Below are 14,737 nucleotides of genomic sequence, written 5' to 3' on the forward strand. Positions count from 1 at the left end.
TCCATTCCAGCCCTCTTCTGGGCCCACACATCATCTTCACAAATCTCCAGGAAAGTGAGTGTCTTATAGTCCATTTCTAAGCACACATTTATTCATCCGTCCTTGCTACCCAGACCTGGAGGTTTACTGTGAATATCCCTTGGCTATTTTCTGGCCTTTTTTCTTTTTAAACATGTATTATGATATAACTCTCTCCTCCACTTGTTCTCATTATTTGAGCCTTCTTAAAAGTAAATAAGAAATCATCTTTTTCTCTCTCTCACATGTTTGGACTTCAGTAGTGGGGAAGAATGGATTAGTTTAGGTTATAAAATAGTAGTGTTTGGTAGTAGCCCCAAACCCCAAACTTATCACTATTCATCTCAAATATAGTATGGGGTTGGTGGTTATCAGAAGCTTGTTAAAAATCTGGAATTGAAAAGATCCATTGTTTTAATAGGGCTTGTAAAAAAACCAGCCAAGGAAAGCTGGTGTCTAGACAAGTTAGATTCCTGATTTTAGGCACTATTTTGTTTTTGAGCCATACCTGGCAGTTCTAGGGCTTACTGCTGGCTCTGTGTTCAGGGATTAGTCCTGGTGAGGCTCAGGGACGCATATGGGGATTGAACCCCAGGTTGACTGCATGCAAGGAAAACATCTGCCTGTTGTACTATCGCTTTGGCCCTAAGGAACTATTATTCTTAAACTCCATTCTTCGTATTTGTGAAGCATATAATAATAACTGATAGTGTTATGTTATGATCACCTTTATTTTTTTTGAATGCCTTGTACCTACCATGTCGCTAATAATGTGGGAGATCACAAAGTAAAAAAGGAAAAGGAAAAAGAAACACTCAAAATCTCTTTGATCAGTGCTAAAATGAGTGCATATCTGCAGTCTTAAAAGACCAGCAAGGATGAAGCAGTTAAAGCTACCCGGAGCTATGCACTGTATGTTTCCAACGATAGGGTGTATGTAAAAGGCAAAACTCGAGAGATAGTGGAAAGATCAGTGGTTGCCAAGCAGCAGAGGGAGGGCAGGGATGTAGTGACGGAACACACTAAAGTTTTAGGGTCATGGAACTTTCCTATGACTGTAGATGGCTTTCTACATTTCCCAAAATCCAAAATAATGTAGAAAGCCAAACTGAACACATTGTCAGCTATGGACTTTAGTTAATATTAGTAATGGTGGCAAAGGTATTGTGCTTATGTGAAAATCAGTTAGTAGGACAAACCACTGGGTTTGATCAGGTAAGAGGGCATATAGGGATGCTACCTTCTCATTCATTTTTCTGTAAACCAAAACTCTAAAATATAGTCTTAATTTAAAATATTTACTTCCTTCAAGGAAATCCTCCTCTCTTTGGTCAGTGCTAAATCAGAAGTATCAGTGATATGTTTCTTATAAGATTAAATAGGAGGTAATATTTTTTTAATTTATTTTTAAAAATTTATTTATTTTTTAATTAGTGAGTCACAGTGAGGGTACAGTTACAGATTCACACATTTTCGTGCTTGGTTTTCCCTCATGCAATGTTTGAGAGCCCATTCCTCCACCAGTGTCCATTCTCCACCACTAATGAACCCAGTATCCTTCCCACCCCCCAATCCCATCCCCCCACCCCACCCCGCCTCTGTGTTGGGGTATTCCAATTTGATCTCTCTTTCCTTTTGGGTGTTGTGGTTTGCAATGGGAATATTGAGTGGTCATCCTGTTCAGTCTCTAGTCTACTTTCAGCACGCATCTCCCTTCCCGCGCAGGATCTCCAATCACATATTACTTGGTGTTCCCCTCTCTATCTGGGATGACTTTCCCCAGCATGTGAGGCCAGCTTCCAAGCTATGGAGCCAACCATAGGAGGTAATATTTTAAGCAACCTTACCTATGGGAGTGTGGGAAGATTCCCAGATACTTCAGAAGCCTTCCAGAGTTGGCAGTGGAGGTTGCCAGGCCTTCCTGAGGTTATCAATGCATGTGTTACTTATTCGTTACAGATGGGGCAAGTCTGAAGTCTTTACTCAGAGTATCTCATCTAATCCTTGCTCCAATGGCGCATTTTAGATTATATAATTATATTATATTAGATCCCAGATTCATGTTTGAAGGGCTGAATGGTCTAAGAGCATTAAAAAAAAAATCACTTAGTCATCAACTACTTTGCCCCAGTGGTCTTGCGCAAGCTTAAGAAGCTGGAGATACCATCGTACTGCTCATCGGCTCCATTTCTTATGCCCCCTCCTGCTTGCTCATCTGTTTCCTACAGATGTAGGTCTCGGCTCTTCTCTTTATCTAAGTGCAGGACAGAGCTGTGGTCTCTGCTCTCCAGTCCCTTGGGCCTTGGTACTCTATTCTTAGGCAAGGGAAGAAGGTACTTTTCTCTCTGCTCAAATAAACTGGGCCTTTCTGCCACTCCCCAGGTAGATATGTATATGCCCAAGTAATGTGACAAATATCAAACATTATTCTTTCATGAAAGACACATAAGGAGAGGCTGCTAAAATCTCAGTGCCTGGAGGAATAGAGATGTTACTGGTACCCGCCTGAGTAAATCGACGAACAACAGGATGACAGTGATACAGTGATTTTTTCACTTAAGGAAGCTTAAGGATGTGTGCTCTAATAAATTGTAGAAGAAAGACAGCAAACTCCTTCTTATCCATTCTAATTGATAATGACAGCCACTGTTTATTGTGCATCTCTCCAGAAACAGGCACTGAACTGAGACCAACTGATGAAGATAAAAATATCAGTGATGCAAAAGAGAAAAGGAGCGGGGCTGGAGTGATAGTACAGCAGTAGAGAGCTTGCCTTGCATGCAGCCAACTCAGATTCGATCCCTGGCACCCCATGTGGTCCTTCAAGCATTACCAGGAGTAATTCCTGGGTGCAGAACCAGGAGTAACCCCTGAGCACTGTCAGGTGTTACCCCCCCCCCCCAATTTTTTTTAGTCAGCAATGGTTTCAGTAGAGACAACTGGATAATGTGACTTTACATCTGTGTGGAAAGTTCTTGCTCATGTTCTCTGTATGACCTCCTGGCGCCCTGGTTAGGGGCCTTATCATCACTCCACCCAGCAACAGCAAGATTCTAAGGCAGAAACATGCCCCTCACTGCCTCCTACAATGGTTTGGGGGAAATGTGAGAAAAGAGTGAATCCCTTGTGCTTTTGTAAATTAATTTTTGGGGAGGGATGTGTGGTTTGCACCCACCATTGGTGCTGAGGGCACACTTCTGGCTCTGTTCGCAGGTATTCTTCCTGCTGGAGCTCAGGGGACTGCATATGGTTCTGGTGATGGGCCCTCGTAGGCTGCATGCAAGACAAGCACTTGCTCCTCTTCTATCTGTCTGGCCCCTGGAAATCACTCTTTTCTTTTTTTTCTTTTGGTGTAATGCTCAGGGCTTATTCCTGGCTTTGTGCTCAAGTATCACACCTGGCAGGGTTTTGGGGAGCCATTTGTGATACTGTTGTGATACTGGGGATGGAAGCCAGGTTGACTCTGTGCAAGGCAACAGCCTTGCCCGCTGCACTACCGCCCCAACCCATGTAAGCTCTTCTTTAACGGCTAATAAGTGAGTCAGCATAAGTCTGTTGTGCTATTGCTCTGACTTTAAATCTCTTTTAACTTGCTGTAGACGTGATTTCTCCCACCACAGGTTGATCTTTGGGCAGTAGAGGGTGAACTGAAACTCTCTGGAGGCTCCTTAAACCAAAAAGAGAACTTCTAGGGGCTGGAGCGATAGCACAGCGGGTAGGGCATTTGCTTTGCACTCGGCTGACCCGGGTTCGATTCCCAGCATCCCACATGGTCCCTCAAGCACCACCAGCAGTTATTCCTGAGTACAGAGCCAGGAGTTAAGCCCTGTGCATCGTTGGGTGTGACCCAAAAAGCCAAGAGAGAGAGAGAGAGAGAGAGAGAGAGAGAGAGAGAGAGAGAGAGAGAGAGAGAGAGAGAGAGAGAACATGGGCAAGCACAGCTTTTATTCCCTTCAGATCAGGCTGCTGATTTCCTTGGGGCTCCATCCTCAAGACCACCAAACCAGTTTCTTCAGGCCTCCCCCCCACACCATCCATCACCTCACTGGGGCTTTAGGCTTCAACAACCGAATTTGGTGGTGAGGGATGCAAAGGCTTTCCTCCTTAATCCCTTCTCCTCAGAAACCTCACAAAGTGGGGACCGCCCACTGGCAAAATCCCAGGGTTTCTGGATCTCTTCTTCAGGATCTGGGAGGAACTCACAGCACCTCTTTCTTCATTGAGTTAAAAGCAGAAGCTTGAACTCAAATCCATGCCTTTGTTTTTTTTTTTTTTTCTGTGTGGCCTCAGGCTACCCTTTCTGCTTCTCTGGATTTTGCTTTCCCCTCAAGGGCTGCTGAGAGTTTAAGGAGATGATGAATGTAAAGCAGGAGCCACACAAATCTCCTTGAGCACAGCGTTAGGAGCAGCTCTTGAGCACAGCCAGATGTGGCTTCCCAAAACAAAAAACAAACAAAAACCAGAAAACAACCCCCCCAAAACCCCCAAACATGCCTCTTATTATTACATTGGGAAATTCCAATAAAAACTGAAGTGATAAAATTAAAATCCTCCAATACTTCCATCACCCAAAGATAATTGCCACAAATCTTTCGGGGACATGTGCTTTAAATAATGGACTTCTAGAGTTTTACATTTACAGGGAAATAGAATGAAAAGGAAAGTTGCTATATCTGTCCCCTTAGCCCCTCCCCTCTAAGCAGCAAATGCTATAGTATTGTTGAGCTAATACGGAACATCATTAAAAAGTTTATATGAGTGTTTGTTATTTGCTCACTACATTCTGTGGGATTTGACAATTGCATAATGATGAGTAACTCTATTGAGCAGCGTACAGAGTAGTCTTTTTTCACTATTTTAATAAGCACAAATGGGCTGCGAGAGATAATACAGCAAGTATTGTATTGCCTTGCATTTGGCTGACCTGGGTTTGATCTTTGGCACCACTAAGGTTCCGGAGTCAGCAGGAGTGACCCCTGTGTGCAGAGCTAAGAGGGTCTCCAAACAAACAAACACGCACGTATGGGCCCAGGGAGATAAAACAGCTGGCAAGGTGCTTTCCTTGCACTCTGCTGACCCAGTTTGATCCCTAGCACCCCATCTTGTACCCCAAACTCCTCCAGGAGTGATACCTAAGCACTAAGCAGGAGTAAATCCTGAGCACCCCTAAGTGACCCCCAAACAAAAAATGCTCATATAAAATTAATCCTAGACTTTTCACTGGGGAATTATATATGCTCTTTAGTTAAAAATAGTGGTTATAGGGTCCGAAAGATAGCATAAAGGATTGGAGTGTTCATCCGCTTTGCTTGTGGGGAGCATGGTTTGATTCCACGTGGTTCCCTGTGCAAACCGAGCGAGCTCTCACAGCCTGCAGGAGCCCCTAAGCACCGCGGGAGGTTATTTTTCTTTCAGTACAAGAGCTGGCAAGTAGTTACTGCTCAAGTGCATACTCCAAAACGAGTTTCTGATTTTATTTTTTTAGTGAATAAAATTAACTATGTTTCACGGCACAGTCCCGGGACACCTTGGGGTCCCAGATGCAAAGGGTCTGTTTTATCTCTGAGGACTTCCTGTGAATCAGCGACGAGGGGAGGTGAGAGTTCTTTGAGTGGGTTCCCAACCGTCCACGTAAGTCTTGCCTCGGCCCTGGTTTGAAAAGTCCCACAACTCGTTTGCTTAACTTGGAGCGCGCTGCAGGGGGGCGGTTGCTGGGCGGCCGCCCGTCCCGCCCCCGCCAGGCTAGGGGCGAAGTTGGTGGGGGTGCGGGGCAGGTAGTGCTGTTAGCGGGGAGTCGCTGGGTGTGGACCCAGGGGGCGGACAGAGCGGCGGGGTTGAGCAGCAGAGTGGCTGGGACGCGGGAACCGCGGCGGCCTTGGTGGGTGGAGAAGGGCCAGGGTCCCGAGTCCTTGAAGGAGAGGAGAGGGTCAGGGGCGTGGGTAACCCGGTGGGGGCGTGTCCCCGAGCTGATCGGGGCGTGGCCTGCGGCGGGATAGGCGACATGGGGCGTGGTTCGAGGCGGATCGGGGCGGGGATAACCCCGGGGAGCTGATCAACTCCGAGCTGATCGCCGCGGGGCCTGCAGGGGATAGTCGGGATGGGGCGTGGCCCGGGGCGGGGATAACAGGTGGGGCGTGGCCATGAGCAAATAGGGGCGGGGCCTGCAGCGGGGACGGTCGGGATGGGGCATCCCTCGGGGCGGGGATACCTGATAGGGGCGTGGCCCGGAGCCGATGGGGCGGAGCCTGGAGAGCCTGGACGCGCCGCCGCGTCTCCCCAGCGGCCGCGGCCACCGCTTTACGGAGCGTGGCTCCTGTGAGGTCCGGGAGCGCTCCGAGCTCCGCGGGCCGGGGTGGGCACTGGGTGGCGGGGACTTCTGGGACCTGCCGTCTTCGGAGGCTCCGCCGAATGGGAGCCGCGCGAGGTGAGACTACGCGCGGACTGTGCGAGGCCGTGTGGGACCGGAGTCGGGGGTCTTGGGGCAGCCGGGGCCGCCCACCTGTGGGAGCCGGCCGGGGCCGCCTCCAGCGCGACGCGCCCGGGGTCGCCCGGAAAATGTCCTCGCTCTCCCGGATCGCGGGCGGCGGACAAAGGTCGGAGGAGCCGGTGCCCCAGCGGGGGCGGGGGCGGGGTGGGGCTGTCGTGGGAGACCCCCCAACTTCCAAAGCGCATTCGTCCTTCTCCGCCGGGCTGGACGGGGCGCCCAGGACTGTGGTCGCGCCGGCGCGGTTGCGGGGACTCCGTGGCCGCTGGAGTGGCCTCGGAGCGGGCATTGCCCCGCCGGCCCGGGAAGGCGCGCGCCGGCCCTGCGCCCCCGTCTGGAGACACCTGAGGGGCTATTCTGGGCGGGTCGCGCGTCCACTCGCAGAGTCGCAGCCCGGGCGAATGTCCCCGCCCTTTACATCGAAGCGAATCGAACCGAACCCCCAGAGCCCCGCGAGGAGCGGCTGCCGCGCTTTGCACGACACCTTGGAGACGCGCACGGGCGGTCGGTGGCTGCCTCTGACGCCGCTGCCCCGGCTGGCATCCTCTGTGCCCGCCGCCCAGGTGTCCCCTGCACCGCGCTCTGCTCTCTCCCTCCTCGCCCCCGCCGGGTCCCCAGCCTCCTGTACGGAGATTCTGCTCGGTGCATCTCTGCACATTTCCTGAACACTCGCCCCTCTCCTGCCCGCCTCCCCTCCCCCTCTCCCAAACTTCCTTCTGGCATTGTTCTCGGGCGCCTGCTGCTTAATGCACCCCCCACACCGCCCCCCGCGCCGCTGGACCTTGTTCCCGGCCCTGAGGGCTGTGTGTGCCAGTCCTCGCTCCAGGGCGCGGGGATTTGCGTTCAGCCTCTTGGCCCCCTCCTCCCGCCGTGGCCGCCTCCCCGGCCCGTTCCCGCGCGGGTGCGCAGCTCTTACCCTCTCACGCGGCGCGCCTGCCGTTTCACCCACTTACTTCTCTCTCTGACACGTGCTTGTCCTCCGCTCGCCCCCCTCGCGCTCCTGTCCCCCGACCAGCGCGCTCTCCCAGCCCAGACCTCTGGATCCTTGCAGCTGCCCCGGGAGCGGAGACCTTTCCCCAGTCGCGGGGCTCCTGGACTGCAGGGGGAATCTGGCGCCAACGGCCCTGCCCCCCTCACGGGGACAGTGTTCGGCGGTGGGACCTGTCTGTGGGACTTGGTCTGGGTAATGATAACTCAGGACCCACTCCCCACCCTCTGTGCCTACCCCAACCATACCCCCAACCCTACCCCCAGCCCTACCCCCAACCTTACCCCCAACCCTACCCCCCACCCTGTAGTGCCGTGGCTGTCTTCATGTGCTTCATGTGGAGAAATGGGGGAAAGAGCAGAAGGGAGGAACAGGCCAGCCCCTGTGGGTTGGTCCAGGGTCGCTCTCTTCATCCCAGTGCCCTTGTGGACTCAGCCTTGGGGTGGGGCTCAGCTTGGGTATGAGGTCACGCTTTGCTCCCCGTTTGTTTGATTTGTGGGTCAGGCTACTGAGGGTGTGCGTTCTACCTGCCCCTCTGTGGCGGGGGACGCCTGCTGTGCTGCTCGGAGAACTTGGGCCACTGCCCAGGCCTACGCTCTTTCAATCTCCCCCGGCTTGTCTGAAGAATTGGCCTCGGCCCAGCCAGCTCCAGGAAGCCACATCGGGGACTTTCTGTTTCCTTACAGAAGCCTAAAGTCTTGTTTCTTTGGGTCTACGTGAGCCCGGCCCCCCTTGGAGGTCCGAGGCTGGTATTTTTTATTTGTGCAGTCATAGTGCTGGTGGTTCTCAGTTTTGGTAGCTGGAAGGGAAGGTATTGTGGGCCAGAGAAATCAATGGACACACGGAAGAGGCAGAAGCAGGGATGGGCAGTTGCCGGGGCATTTCAGCCCACCGAGGCCCGGGTACCAGGACCTAGAAGTTGATGCTGCAGCCTCTCTGGGCTGTTTCAAGCAAGGGACTTTCTTTCCACTTCCTGTCCTGAGACAGGGGCTTGGAAGGGTGTGTGGAAATTGTCGGTGATGCTCTTTCTTTCTGAAAGCAAAAATGTTTATTTTTTATTTTTAATCATTGCTTCTGAGACTTGTAATGGCATAGGAAGGGTTATGAAATTAATGGATGTGGAAAATTTTAAAGAGAAAGGTTTGTTTTTTCACTCCCCCTGAAACCCTAGGCAGGAACACTAGCAGGGACATTGCTTTCCAGGGGCGAGTGATGCCTTCCATGGCCACTTGAAAATCCACAACTGGAAGGTTTCACTGGGTTTTCCCTTTGGCAGCGAGAACTGCCTTAAGTGCAAAGTGCTTCCATGACTTTCCACTTGTCTGTGTCAAGTAAATTGCTGTTTCTGTGTTGTTCTCTGTCCTATCTCCCCGCCCCCTACATACACTAGTGCTGGCAAGATGTTGGGTGGAGATTGCTCCAAGGCAGAGGGTGCTCTCCTGCCCTTTGCACGCTTTCCTGCCCCTCCCTCATGGTCTCTTGGGCCTGGACTCTGCCGGTGTCCCCCAAGGTTCAGCTCTGCTTCCTCCTGCTGAGTTCATTCCTTCCTCCAGGAACTTTCAGGGCACCCAGCAGTACTCTGGACTCTGGGTGCTCAGCTTTATTGCACCTCAGCCTTTTGCAACTGAGTTATTATATTTTTTTGGCTGGGGGGGCTGGGCACACCTGGCAGTGCTCAGGGCTTACTTCTGGCTCTGTGCTCAGGGCCCATATGTGGTAGCACTGTACTGTAGCACTGTCGTCCCATTGTTCATCGATTTGCTTGAGCGGGCACCAGTAACGTCTCCGTCGTGAGACTTGTTACTGTTGTTGGCATATCGAATACACCAGGGGTAGCTTGCCAGGCTCTGCCGTGCGGGCAGGATACTCTCGGTAGCTTGCCAGGCTCTTCGAGAGGGACAGAGGAATCGAACCCGGGTTGGCTGCATGCAAGGTAAGGGCCCTCTCCATTGTGCATCTCTCTAGCCTCCCTGGTAGACCCCGTGCTGACTTGGCTTCTCCTGAATGCAAGTAGGATGAGACAGGAGGTTCTGTGCGGTGAGGAGGGAAAATGAACTCGTCCTTGTCAGTGTTCCACAGCGTGAGGGTTTGGATTTTGCTGCTCCTCCGGCTATGGAACGGATGGAAGCACAAGGGAAGTCACGGCCATTCCCTGGAATGGTGACTGAACTGGGGTCTGCATCTTCTCCAGCTCCCCCAGAGCCCTGCACCCACGTACGCAAGGAGCCTTTTCCCAAGGGGATGGCTTCTTCCTGCACCCTGAAGTCGGGCACAGTGACGGGGGGGGGGGGGACCCAGCAAAGTTCCAGCGCCAGCCTCAGTCTGTAGCATTTTGGGAGTGTCTGAGAGAACCGCATGAGCCGTGGGCACTGTGGCAATGCCAGGAGCAGAGGGAACAGAATTTCTTGTCCTGTGGTTGCGGTGACCTACTGTGATTGAGTGCCAGCGTTTGTGGGCACAGAGTGCCGGTGGCCTAGACGAGGCTGCTAGGGGGCTGGGGCCTTGACATGCCTCCCGTCGGGGTCAGAGATCACCCCTGCTCAGTTGCCTGTCATGCCATCCCAGCGGGGTGGGGTTGGAAGGGAGAGTGCTACCTAGGACCTCAGGGACCGCGTGTTCTGAGCTAAATACCCTGGAGCCTAGCCTTCCAGACTGAGCGGGGTCTCACCATGCTGGCAGGGCTCAGCAGGGGGCTCAGAGAGCTGCATGAGCCCCTGGGAGTGCAGGGGGCTGGGCAGGCTTCCCCCCACTCACACCACCACACACGTTGTTTGCTAAGACGAACAGACCATCTCTGGAAAGAAATGGGACACAGGTTCAGAATGACCAGGCTGGAGAGTGTGGGTGGAGCGGGGGCGATGCATGCAGGAAAGGGGTGCTTGCTACTCGTCTCGGGCCGCTGTGTGTGTGTGTGTGTGTGTGTGTGTGTGTGTGTGTGTGTGTGTGTGTGTGTGTGTGTGAGAGAGAGAGAGAGAGAGAGAGCACAGGCTTTGATAGTCTTAGAGTAAAGGGACAGGGGTCTGGGAATGACCCCAGCGGTATTGGGACTGGGAGAGTAGTCTTTCATGAGAAGGATTCTTCAGTAGAGCAGGAACAGAGAGCAGTTTTGTGCTTGTGTTAAAGTGACAGATGAGTCACATAAAACAAGTGTTTGAGGTCAGCTGCTGAGCCACCTCAAGCAGAAAGACAGAGGGGGTGGGGACGAGTCCCAGAACAACTCACAAGTGTCTCTTTTTTGCTTTTTTTGTTGTTGTTCTTTTTGTTTTTGAGCCACACCTGGCAGTGCTCAGGGGTTACTCCTGGCTCTCTGCTCAGGAATTGCCCCTGGTGATGCTTGGGGGACCGTATGGGGTGCCAGGGATCACCCAGGTCGGCTGTGTGCAAGGCAAACACCCTGCCCACTGTGCTATCGCTCTGGCCCCTCACACACATCTCTGAAGGTCTCCAGCTTTCCTGTTGGGACACCGCAGCTCAAGGCAAACAGCCCAACCAGGCCTCAGCCTTGTGTTTGCTCGTAAGTGTCTGCCGACTGTACGTTTTCCATGAGCCCGGCCTGCGGGCTGCAGAAGGTGGCAAGAGGGGCAAAATGGTTTCCGCCCCCAAGAGTTCGTACTCCTGTTCCATGGCCGAGTTTGAGAGACACAGGATGGAAGACTCACCGCAGGGGGCTGGCTCAAAGGGCCAGCTCCATGTTTTGCGTGTTTTGCACGGCGGAGCCCTGGGTTCAGCCCTGGCCCCTCATGACTCCCTGGCCACGGGGTCAGAAGTATCCCCCAAACACACCAATAACCAAACACAAAAAGGAAACTCTAGCAGGCAGGGCTCAGCCTACACATAGCCCCTTGTTTGGGGGACGTGGGAGGTCTAGAATCCAAGAAGGCTTCCTGAAGGAGAAGGAACTTACCACCTGGTTCAGTGACAAAAGGAAGAAATGGGCTGGGATGTGTCTATCACAATACCCCAGCCGCTGGAGATGTAAGACAGGCCTTTGTTCCTCGCTGCCCACAGGCTGCTCCACACGGAGCTGGGCATTCAGCCCCTTCCCAGGACTGAGCCTCGTGCCTGCCTGACTTCCTTAGAGAAGTAACTCCAACCTGCCCATTACAATCCCGGGCATAAGGCCCAGCAGCCTGTGTCTGCACACACCCTCTAGACATTTTCTCTGCTCGCCACTGTGTGAGAAGCGCTGCTGCAAAACACGCATGCACCAGGGCCCACGTGCTTCCTGTCCACGCGCCGGTGTCTGAGAAAGAGCATGGGCTGTGGGCGTCCTCTCGGGGCAGGGCCTGCCCGGTGCTTCCCTGCCCTGAGCAGAACATCACTTTTCTTTCTTTCCTTTTTTTGGGGGGGGGTTTTTGGGCCACACCTGGCTGTGCCCAGGACTCAGGGGTCACTCCTGGCAGTGCCCAGGGATTGTATGGGGTGTTGGGGATGGAAGCTGGGTTGGCTGCTGCAAGGCAAGTGCCCCACCCACTGTACTGTCTCTCTGGCCTCAGCTTCACTCTCTTGCCTGCGCGACTCCTGTGCTCACTTCCAGCTCCCTGTGACCTCATGTCTATAACAGTCCTGTCTCACTTGGTTTCTTAGAGCTGGACGGGAGGGTTCAGGGCAGCGCCCAGTCCTGCCTCCACCTCCTGGCCCATCCTTGGAGAGACTGGCCCCTCTGCGCCTCCACTGCGTGTTTGCCAGGTGTGTTCTCGGGAGCGTTCCGGCCTGCATAGGAGATGAGGTGCTTAAAGGAAAGAGACACCCGCCCCCAGTGTGGGGTTAGTTTAGGGTATGCCCTGGGCTCTGGAGTATGTATGTGCGACTGTGTATCTTTGTGTGTGGGAGTCTGTGTTTGACTGTCTGTGTTTGTGTTTGTATCTCAGTGTGTGTATTGGTGTCTGTGTGTGTATATATACGTGACTGTATATTGTTGTGTTTACATGTACATATGTGTCTCTATCTCTGTGTGTGTGGGTATATATGTGTCTCTGAGTGAGTGTGCATCTCTGTGCATGTATGTATGTGTGTGTCTCTGTATCTTTGTGTGTGTGTGTACCTTTGTTCTGGGGACTCTCCTTGCAGTGCTCGGGGGCCTGCAGTCCTGGGGATGGAATCCCAGGATCCTGTGACAAAGCTTGTGCTCTGTCTCATTGTGCCCTCTTCTGGCCCGTGGGAGTTCCAGAAGCCTCTGTTGGTGTTCAAGTTCGGGAAGCAGGTTCGAGGCTCTGGGGAGGATGAAGAGAGTGGCCGGACAGCTCAGAAGCCTGCCTAGGGCATGGCTGGTGCTGCTGAGTCGTGTCCAGTGGGGTGGGGAGGGGTGGCATTGATGGCTTGGTGGCAGGGAGGAAGTGGCACTGTATCCAGGGGGTGGATATGTTTGGTAGCTTTCTGTAGGTTTGGAAGTCTGGTGGTCCCGGTTTTGTCCTGAGCTGAGGGAGAGAGTCCCACTGTGGTGGACTTTTGTCTGTTCACACACACTGTGCCGTGGTCCATTACTCACCCTGACTCACGCTCTGCAGGGTTGGATCCTCACCGTGACGCAGGAGGGGCCGTGAGCTGCTCTGTCAGGAGCCCAGATTCTGTGGGCTCCCCTGGCCAGCATCAAGCATCCTGTCCTCCATTGGCCAATGAACATGAACTCTGTGGTGTATAAGCAGACGCCAGAGGCATCAGGCAGCCCCTTTGCTATGTGGGTGGGAGTCAGGTTGGGACTTGGGCAGAGGATTCTTTTTGCTTTTTTTAAGGGTAAGTAAAATGTTCATTATTTTAATTGGTTTCCTTCCTTTCAAGCTTCTGACAAGTAAATACATACACAATTCTCTTACACGAAAAACCACTACATTGAAAGTAGGATGTCCTATGGTTACTGGTAAAGGAAGCATAATAAATTAATTTTCTGCACATGTCTCTGAGAGAATAGTATCTTCAGATACTTATATTTCACTTTTAGGCTGAACTATTTTCCCAAACTGCAATATTACCTACATTTATTTTACTTCATTTTAATTTTTCAGTTCTGAATTTTATTTTAGGCACTGTGGTTTACAATGCTGTTCAGGATAGGTTTCATAACAGTATGGCCGCACCCTGTCCTGGCACGTTTTTTTGCTTCCACCACTGTCCAGTGTTCACCCTGTTCCCCCCTTCCACCCTTCCCTGTACAGAGAAGCATCCTACTGTAGACCTGTTCTCACTTTTTGTTGCTTTGGGACATTTGTTATATCCTCCTACTTTGTTGCTTTAAATCCCACACTTGAGAGAGATCATTCTGTGGCCACCCCTCTCCTGACTAACTTCTCTCAGCAATTACTCTCCCCACCCACCCATGTAGCAGCAGATTGCATGGTTTCATCTTTCTCAAGGCCAAGTAGTATTCCATTCTGTATATGGACCAGAGTCTCTATATCCAATCGTCTGGGTTTTTTGCCCCAAGGATTCTGCACCTACTGTGAAAGCCAGTTTCCAAATTATCTCATTCTCTCTCTTTCTCCCTCCTCTCTTCCCTCAGAAGCTTTGTCCTCTAGGATCTAAATGCTATTCTGTTATAAATATACTCAGCATGTTGAATCTTTTTGCATACCTTGGCCCATCCCACATACTCTTCCAAAGTTTATTGTTTCATAGTGCAACAAATATTGATGAGCACTTGTTTTGATCAAACCAACCCCGGTTTGATCCCTGGCACCCCGTAGTTCCCCAAGCTTTCCAGGAGTGAGCCCTGAGTACAGAGCCTCTGAGTATGCCCGAGCATTGCTGGTTGTGACCCCCCCATAAAAAATAGAAAGAAACACAAAATATGTTTTGGGGGCCAGGGAGATGGCTCCTGGCTCTAAGGGCTGGAGCACCTCCTCTGGTGCGTGGACCCCAGGCTTATTGCCTGGCCCTGTATCAGGGAGAGAATCCAAGCACTAGCAGGTATCACTCAAAAAAATATATATTTTTTTACAGGTCCTAGTTCTCAGATCGGTGCTTAGAGGTGTGTAGGTCAACCTGTACAGCCCTCATATTTTGCTCCTGTCCTTGCCAAACTGTGTCTGCTTTGGCAGCATAGAACTTACTTTTTTTTTCTTTTTGGGTCATTTTGGGTCACACCTGCCAATGCACAGGGGTTCTCCTGACTTTGCACTCAGGAATTACTCCTGGCAGTGCTTAGGGGACCATATGGGATGCTGGGAATCAACCCGGGTTGGCCGCGTGCAAGGCAAATACCCTACCCGCTGTGCTATTGCTCCAGCCCCAGAACTTACATTTTTATGCCA

At 52.1% G+C, this 14,737-nt stretch overlaps 1 protein-coding gene across 4 annotated transcripts in view; it reads left to right on the forward strand.

Annotated features, from left to right (window-relative positions):
* The window catches only part of SPATA13 (spermatogenesis associated 13), a 329,725-nt gene that overhangs the window by 172,971 nt on the left and 142,017 nt on the right, over nucleotides 1-14,737 (forward strand). Inside the window, exon 1 of one of the 4 annotated variants that reach the window (XM_055136727.1) lies at nucleotides 6,269-6,442. The exons of 2 other annotated variants lie outside the window; for them this stretch is intronic. The gene's annotated coding sequence lies outside the window, so the exon portion shown is untranslated. Of the gene's footprint in view, nucleotides 1-6,268; nucleotides 6,443-7,338; nucleotides 7,686-14,737 lie in introns of those variants that run through there. One more of the 4 variants, XM_055136732.1, reaches the window with a different exon arrangement.

The sequence above is a fragment of the Sorex araneus genome, chromosome 1 (genome assembly GCF_027595985.1).
Source record: "Sorex araneus isolate mSorAra2 chromosome 1, mSorAra2.pri, whole genome shotgun sequence".
Classification (NCBI taxonomy): domain Eukaryota; kingdom Metazoa; phylum Chordata; class Mammalia; order Eulipotyphla; family Soricidae; genus Sorex; species Sorex araneus.